We start from the raw sequence: 9298 nt of genomic DNA on the forward strand, positions 1-9298 counted from the left end.
ATGAACTACTAGCCTACTAAAATAAGGCTAAAAACTAAATGATCTAATTAATATTTAATATGACATAAATAACATGATACAATTCAAATATCTAAGAAACATAGTCAAATGCCCGTGCTTCGCTACGGTTTTCTGAACAAAATAAATTGTCACGGTTCACGGATACGATTAGGATAAAGCACTGTATAATTAGTATAAATCAGAATGGATTAAAGCTAAACAAATAGGTTATGATGTCTCCAAAAAGACCGGAGTCTTGACGTCCCGTCTTGTATGAGAAGTCATAATTACGCGCGTGTACCATGCATCATGGCTTTGAACCAGGAAGCAATAACAAAATATTCACAAGTCTCGAGCAATATATAACCTAAGAGTTTATTGTGAAATATCTGTGCAGGTTCTGATAGCTCTAATCCGTACAGTCTCATTAGATTGTACAGTATAAATACATCAGCTGTACCACACTGATACACTGCAGCTAAGCCTTGCTCAACCTGGCCAGAAGACAGATTGCTTACATCTTACTAAAGTCATCGACCTAGGTGCCTATGATCAAACTGGAACTTTAACTAATCCTAACGGCAGGCCCTCCTCCTTCCCTGTACTCCCATGGAAATAATCAACAGTGCCCCTGACCAAGGACCGAATTTTCTTTTCTTCCTCTTGCAACAAAGAAACATCAATTTGGCACTGCTCTGCAAAATGCTTCAGCTTGCGGTGAAACCCACTGTGTTCATCCAGACTTCTCATGCTCGTGTTAAGGAATTCTTTGGTTTTGACAATCTTGTGGCCAAGAGTTGCTGTCTTAAAAAAACCAATGTCCATGAATTCAAACAGGATTTTGGTATAGCTCTTCCTCAAAGTCGAACAGTAGCCAGGGCTAGGAGTCCGAGGCTTAAAGTGATGAATCGCAAAACATTTCTATTGCTTTCTAGAGCATAATGTATCCCTTGCTTTTCATCACAGAACAGTTAGAACACAACAACGTTGTGATGAGTGACAGACAAGGTGCACAACTACATGGACCAAAGATGCAAGCTTTACTGATAAATGAACTACTGAAAGGCTTCCACAATGTCTACAGGGCAAATGTACCAACATCAAATTCATGTCCTACAGTTCCTCTGCCCAAAAGAGGGGGGCAAAAATGAACTCCCTAAAATTCTTTCCTGCACACAAATACAAGAGGAGCAGAGCATCCTATTTCAGAGCATATCAATGTCTGGAATTTGGTGTTGTATACATTAATATGAATCAAGTCATTTTGAAAGCTGCCCATAAATAGAGCCCAGAATCACATCTCCACCCTCCATTTTCATTCCTTCTTGACCCGGTTCCGTGCCGCCTAGGCTGAGCTCGACCGCTCAGCCTGGGAGAACATGATGAAGACGTGCATGACCCCGTCACAAGTGCCATCCTTGCGGCAGTGAATGCCACTCCTCTCCATGTCGAGAGGAGCTGCGTCCACTTGAAGAACTCGATGGCACCAAACAACAGCAGGCACGACCAAAACAGGGTCACCTGCTCCATCAGTGGGAATAGAAAGTCAGTGGCCAGAGCCTAGAAGACATATCAATATATTTATAGGATGCACATTTGGCAAAAAAACGGATTCATTGAGCTACGAAATGGGAAACAGATTCAACCATAAGTACCAAGGAAGAGCTCCCAGCTGCAATGCAACAACTGCCAGAGGTTTCAACACGGTGGTACTCCTAATAAATCCTAATAAGGCATATAGCACCGGCACAGTGACCTTTTCTGCGCTCTCATATAACCCCAAAAACATGACCACCACCCTCCCCCACAACTGACAACTGAGTATGTGACACAAATTAATATCCGGTCATTCTGATGTAAACCCATGACCTCTTCGGTTCACTTAAAACAGATGCCTTGCTTTGTATGTACTATTTAGCATTTTCAATCTCGGCAAAATGGCCAGTGAAGCTGGGGAATAGATAAATTTGTACTGTTTGATTGGTTCTGCAAGATCATGAGTTGAGAAAATCAAGATTCTACATGACATTTGCTTGCCTTTTGTAACCTGGGTCACTGGCACAACCCTGTTTTCTAACAAGCTTTACACAATACCATTCTGAGGGGACTTTAGACAGTCCAACACAGATACTATTCTTAGGGGGAGATTGTAATTAATTCCAAGAACTTGCAAAACTACCTAGATGAAATGACCTTGATCAGACTTTGCACGGGAAAGTATCCAGATCAGGCAATGAAAAAAATGATGATTGAGGAAGAGTGGGGAAAAGAGATTGAAAGTAACCTTGTTTTGATGAAGACAACAAAACTGTGTTTTGATGAAGACAACAAAATTGTCGAAGATGTTCTAGCTATCATACTGATGGAGAAAAAAAAAGTCCCCAAGATTTTGTGATATCCATTAGATTAGAATTAAAGAGCAGAATTGATGGACATGTTCTAGCTATCCATGAGCAGATCTGCAACATTACTCATTCTTGACATGTTTGATAGCGACCCAAAAAAATACCCTGCAAATTCACAATTTTAACTGATAAGCGAGATTATTATATGCAGTCAACCAACAAAAAGTGTTGTGCTGCCTTTGAGTTAATGCACAATTAACTTTATTATTTCACCCATGTTGATGTAGTCCTTATTCCTTCATCTACCTTGTTAAGTTCCTGAATCAACGGAAGGTCTCCAAGTTTGCAAATGTATAAAAATGAGCATAAGAAAATAATGTGGCTATAATATAAGCATTGAAAAGGTACAACTCCTTTTGTGCCTAAACTAACAAAAAACATAGAAATAAGCTGTAAATTTTATCTAATAGGCTAAAGGAAAAAGAAAACTTCTAAAAGAAGTTTTAACCTTCGGACCAAATAAGAAATCAAAAGGTACACATCAGCTTTTTTGAATGCATCAATTGTAGCTAAAATCACTACTGTGTTTGTAAACTGAACTCTATGGACAAAAAACAGGAAACAGGCGTCAGATGACATCTTTAACTTCTCCATTAGCTACTGCTGGAATATCCAATCATAAAAAACAAAAATGTGTGACCATAATACAATCCTTAGCCATTGTCAATTCTTTCAGCATATTCTCCCACTACCGGAATCAGCTTCTTTGCCGTGTGTTCTAAACACACGGCAAAGGCTATTTTACACTCGGCAACGCCTTTGCCGAGTGTAACACTCGGCAAAGAAGGCTCGGCGAACTGTACATCGGCAACAGCTTCTTTGCCGAGTACTTTTTGTCGGGCACTCGGCAAAGACTTTGCCGAGTGCCATTTGGCACTCGGCAAAGAAAAGTCACCGTCACGGCGCCAAGTGACGGTGACGGATCCTTTACCGAGTGCCAACGGCGACACTCGGCAAAGACTGGTCTAGTGGACCCCACAGCCAGTCTCTGTGCCGAGAGCCCTAGTAGGCACTCGGCAAAGGAGGTTTCTTTGCCGAGTGTCTGGTGGACTGGCACTCGGCAAAGAACCCTCCAGTGGGCCCCTTTGCCAGTCCCTTTGCCGAGTGCCTTGGCAACGGCACTCGGCAAAGACATCTTTGCCGGTTCCCAGGTTTCCTTCTTTGCCGAGTGCCATGGTCAGCACTCGGCAAAGATGGCTTTACCGGTTCCCAGGTTTCCTTCTTTGCCGAGTGCCATGGTCATAGCACTCGGCAAAGCGACCTTTGCCGAGTGTTACACTCGGCAAAGTGACCAGGATGTCCCTTTTTTACTTGTTTTTGCTGTTCCATCCAAACAAACAAAAGATATATATCATTCACATCACATTATATATCATTCACATCACAGAATCAACACATTTATCATCAACACCATATATATCACAAATATCACCACATAAATCAGGTTTCACAGCACATAAGTCTCATTAAGTATCTCACAAGACCAAGTATAACTAACATCACCAACACTCACAAATATAAGTTTGGATCATCACAAAACAGATATAAGTCTGGATCATCACTAACATCACCAAGTATCTCACAAGACCAAGTCTAGCCAAACATCACCAACACTCACAAGACCAAGTCTGGATCATCAACGAGGTGGGCATCTGGACTGGTTCGGCGAAGGGCTGGACGAAGCATGAGGGTTGTTCGACGCCGCCGATTGACGCTGCACAGAGAATAGATTGTATGTGTGAGAACATATGAATATATATCATGCAGTACTAAAATTTTGATACTCACAGGAGTAGTGAACTCAGCAGGGTCAGTTGCAGGGAACAACGGAGGTGGTGGAGCATGACCCTGTGCGGCGCCAAGGCTCTGCACGTACGCGAACAATTAAGACACGTAAGTGAATAAAAAAATTAAGCATCTAAACAAAAATACAATAGATTACTAAGGTATGTGCATTGACTAAGACCTTAGCCTCTGGTTCATCTAAAGTGTCCAGACTTTCACAAAGCGTAGCAATGATAGACTCATACCTGTAAAATTAAGTGAGAACAAAACAGTTATCATATACACACACCATTTCTTGTGCAGAACAGAAATGGAGTTCTTATAGATTGATAGTCCAAAAATATACAACAAATTAATTGAGAAGCAACTCACGTGTTAGGGTAGCGTCTGAAGATGTCTTTGATAACAATTATAGCTTCCTGAACAACATAATTCCATGAACTTTGCAATCCCTGCAATAATAGGTGTCCCATCAGTGCCTGTCCCACCTACTATTCTAGCCTGCAAAATGAAATTGAGGATCAAGTTATTTCTTCTAAATCAATGGACATATATTAGTTTATTATTGTTCTATTTGTCTAAAGGAAAGTAGTTTGGAAACACGATGATCTGCTCCCCAATTCCGTTTCCGCTTGGGCCGCAAATTCCTCCGCCATTGCTGCTCCCCTCGCTCCTCCTCTTCCCCCGCTCGTATAGGGTGCATGTAACAATTACAAGGGAGCATAGTAACACTGATAGAACTATGAAACTTTAAAGATACATTAGTACATACAGATGTATTGATAGCTGTTTTCAAAGAACACATAAAACTTTGAAATAGTATATAGTTAGTTGTCTTTAAAATAGTAAGGACCTAATAGAAAAAATGGAATTACATATCAAAATTTTGATCTCAGTGAAACAAATAGGAAATACAGAGAACTAAGTAATAACGTAACTGAAACAATTAGAAATAGCTGTCATTAGAGCCCTAATTAATTTTGATGCAAATGCAACTATTTTCTTTCTATTAGACCACACTGATCAAATGATTCTTCATGTTTGCGAGTGTCAGTCGGTATTCTACTTGCAAGCTAGCATCCCCAGCCAGGGTCATTGTGGCCATACTCTGTTGCAATACGTTGTCCTTTAAAAGCAGGGTTCTAAGCTATTTCTATAAGTAAAAACCAACAGATGTAGCGCAGAGAGATTTATAAATCAATGTACTGAAAGAATTTATCTGATCTGGGTACAAGTTAGTAGCATCCGATGACTACTAAGAGCTACACGCCTACGCCCACATATCCCCATATCAATTAGAGCAAAATAAACAAAGGGACATGGTAGAAAATAATCAATCAACCTCAATACAGATTCATCAAACAAGATCAGAAAAATAGATACACAATAGAGTTACCTCCGTTCTAGCTCAGTAATGTTGTCAACTTGAGTCTGGTTGTACTGAACCAACTCAGAGAACAAGAATGCAAATGCACTCAAACTGACCTACAATAGGCAAAATACTAAATAAGCCTGTATGGTAAGAAAAAGGCAATGAGAGAAAGCAAACTTCCTAGAAAACTTAGAGATCATCAAGCATATCAGGAAAGCTCATCAGTCTTTGACCTCTCGTTTGCAAAAATTGACAGGAACTTTAAAAGGGGGAGTAACATCAACATTCAACAAAGGACCCAATTCAGATATCAGTTTCTTGTGGAAAGCAAAACAATCTCAGATGGCTGGGATTGGGAATGAATAATAAATTTGACAGCAGGGATCAGGAGCCAGGGTGTGAATGCAACATGGCAGTCAAAACTCCAATAAATCATTGTTTCCAGAGTACTATGGTAAAGACGACCCTTTACCCTAGCTATATAGATGCAAAAAACTTATTTTATATATCAGAAAAATGAAGAAAAAAATGTTGCTACCGTTCTTCCACCTGACAGGTCATGCATTAACATGGTTTATGTGCCTATATGAGAGAACTGCTTCATGGCCCTTTTTTCTGAAACTACTAAATGGTTCAAACTTTTGCCAAGAAAGAACTCTCTGGGATAAACTCATGGGCTGGGATGACAGAAGGAATAAACAGGTCCATTTTTAACCTAGATCTATCAGGCGAAAATTCTATGGATGGCCCAACAATTAATGCTATTCACACCAGAATTAACAGATCGCTAGCATCTCACATAAGTCAGGCTCTGCGGATCAGTAACCTTGCCACTGCTTATATAAAACTGATCAACAGTGTTCCACACGTCCCACGAAAGTGCAACTACATCTCACGCCACTGCTCCCACAGGCATAAAAATTGTTCAAGTCCAAGTCGAAGACGACGTAGTGGCACTCGCTGTCGGGCTTGGAGCTGGCGAAGTCGTCATAGGTGTCGCCCGGTTGCTTGATCAAGCATGTCCCATCCTTCGTGCACAACCAGCATGCGCGCGACATCGACCACCCTAACGCGCAGTTGCTTCAACTAACAACTCTAGGGGTGCTGTTAGCATTAATAAACTTTTTTAGAGCAACAACAACAAAAACCTGCATAATGTAACCATCACTTTCCAGCCAAAGCAAACACACCACTGGAAGGCATTTATTTAATCTATGAATAATGATATCCAACATGTTAACTAAAACTCGCAGTGATCTATCACATCTGCTACCTAAGCTATCATGTATCGGCAGCAAAATTGATCTATGATATCAAGCATACAGGTCGGGATTGACACAAATGAATAATGTATTCTCTGATAGGGGACTGAATCAAGCATACAGGGAAGACGTACTCCTAGATCCTCTCGACAATGTTATCGACAATGTTAGAAAGTTGTGGCTTCGTGATTGCGGGAAGAGACGAGATCTGCCAGCGGGGGAACGACAGCGGCATACCTTGAGGTAGGTGGTGCCATTGGGCTCGACGACCCAGCCGACCTAGTTGCATAGCGCCTTAAGCAGCTCGTTATTGTCTAGTGCTTGTAGCCACCGTGCGCGCGGAGGCCTGCGAAGATCTTGGCGGCGACGCTCCTGGCACTTGTTGTTCTCGCGCTCCCTCCACATGGGCATCCGATCCCCCACGGGGGGAGAAGCGAGCAGCAAGGGCCCTGTTGCGGCTCGCCCACGGAGGATGGCACATAGGGTGCGGCAGCGGAGGAGGGGGGTCCGACCAGATCGAGGACGAAACCCTAATTTTGTGGCTGCTTCACATGGATGGGTATCACGAGTTGGTGGTGAGGGGGAGGGGGGGCGGGATCACCGCCCGGCTACGCGAGGGGGCTAGGGCTGCGAGGGAGGGGGAGGGGACGCGCGGGCGAGGGCACAGAGGGGCTGAGCCGGGGGGTGACGCGGCGGCGGACGCGAGCGGGGGCAGGGCTTCGCGACAACGAAGGAAGGGGATACGCGGGACGGAGGCGAGGATCGCGGGAGCGGGGGCACATTTGGTGTGGATGCTGACACTACTCTCTTAATAGAGTAGTATAGATAATGTCAGGAGAATGAAATAAAGGCAATACTACTGTGGCAGCATAAAATAATACTATAAGTTATAAAAACAATGGGAAAAAAGAACAAGCATGTATTATGTATAGCACAAGAATGGCACCAGACGGACGAGGCTAAGTCCTACCAAATGCTAGAGTAGCTTACACCAGTAAAAAAACAATTCAACAGCCTAGTTTGTAACAGCAGCAGAAAAACAACATATCTGAGCGAATGCCAAGACATAGATAGATACCTCTCGTTTGAGATGTGTCTTGTGCTGTCCACTGCTTCTTCCTGCTGGAGTGTTTCAGCCAGGTGAAAATCTGAATGTTCCAGCCTCTCCTCCTCGAAGCCCAGAGGCAGTTCAAATCCACAGATGGAACAAATGTAGCCATCAATCCATGACTGTTGGTCAGGTTTACTTGATGAAGACACAGCCTTCGGGCTGACCAAGGGATCAGGTTCATCCAACTTCGTAGTGGGCGTAACCTTATGAAAAGCAAGTTTCACGTGCTGAATTTGTGCATGAAGACATGGACAAAAAAAACCACCCAATTTTCTTAGCTGTGAAATAATGGAAATTTTAATTCAGACAAACCTTTGCCTGTAAGACACATCATCTGACTTTGTTCCACCTAACGGGTCGCTTAGGACAGCCTCTTTAGTATCGTTGTCTAAACTCCGTTGTTGTTCGGGAATAAAACAGTTCTCATCATGTAGGAAGAAATCCTGTTGGCCTGTGGAAACACTTGTTCCAGCATCAGGTGCCAAGTACTCCTTGCTTGTGAGACTAATAGAGTCATTATCCTGCCCTGGGGAATTAGTGGTTCTCTGAACATTGGTTCCATTGCCATTTGAGTTACTGTTTGATGAATGAAAGAATATATCTAGTGTCTTTTGTGTTGAAGTAGATGGATCGTCCTTCTCATCATGTAGCTGAGACATCCGCAACCCTATTAGTTTGTATAAAGTTTAGTGTCAGGTCTGACTTCCTCAAGCAGTAAGAAAAAAAACAAATGCAAACAGTGCAGCATTGTCCAAACAGAATACATGACATCAAAAAATAACCACACAAAAATGATAGTCATTGCAGTCCAACTGATAAGGTAACTGAAACATGCACTATGACAGAACCACATGACTTTTAGTTGTCAAAGCAGCTAAACGAACTTGTGGACAAACAAAAAAATGTCATATGAACTTAAGTTAGAAGCTAAAAGCCCAATCCTATAGGACTTTCACGCATTAGTAGTCATAAAGTTTGAACCAACTAAAATAGTCAGATGCACACACACTAACCCATCAATCTCAAAGAAATAGGCATTTCAGCTTTAATCAACTTTGTAGCATAGACCAGAATATCTTCCTTGGAGTCAATGTAGTTCCATGCCGCAACCGGAGAGGCGAAGAAAGTAGACATCAAACAACCAAATAGATAGGGGAGTGGAGAGGAGGGCGCCACAACACCTGTATGAGTTGGGGAGCAGGGACGTGGAGAGGGAGGCTGGGTCATCATCGCCGACGATCGGCCTGAGATCGAAGAGGAGAGATTGAATCGAGGGTTGCAATGCCCATGGCCGAGGTGGAGATATTACCAACGGTTGGGGCGCCATCAGGGATAGAGAGGGCTCCTTGGCAGCAATGAGGGC

General features: G+C 42.7%; 1 long non-coding RNA gene across 1 annotated transcript; it reads right to left on the reverse strand.

Annotated features, from left to right (window-relative positions):
• Nucleotides 1-8549: 8549 nt before the first annotated feature.
• LOC103646051 (uncharacterized) lies at nucleotides 8550-9038 on the reverse strand. The gene is made up of 2 exons (XR_561958.1): nucleotides 8949-9038; nucleotides 8550-8602 (listed from the first exon to the last, which is right to left on the reverse strand). It is a non-coding gene; the product is annotated as an uncharacterized lncRNA (long non-coding RNA).
• Between the last annotated feature and the right edge of the window lie 260 nt (nucleotides 9039-9298).

Source organism: Zea mays, chromosome 2 (assembly GCF_902167145.1).
Source record: "Zea mays cultivar B73 chromosome 2, Zm-B73-REFERENCE-NAM-5.0, whole genome shotgun sequence".
NCBI classification, from domain to species: Eukaryota; Viridiplantae; Streptophyta; class Magnoliopsida; order Poales; family Poaceae; genus Zea; species Zea mays.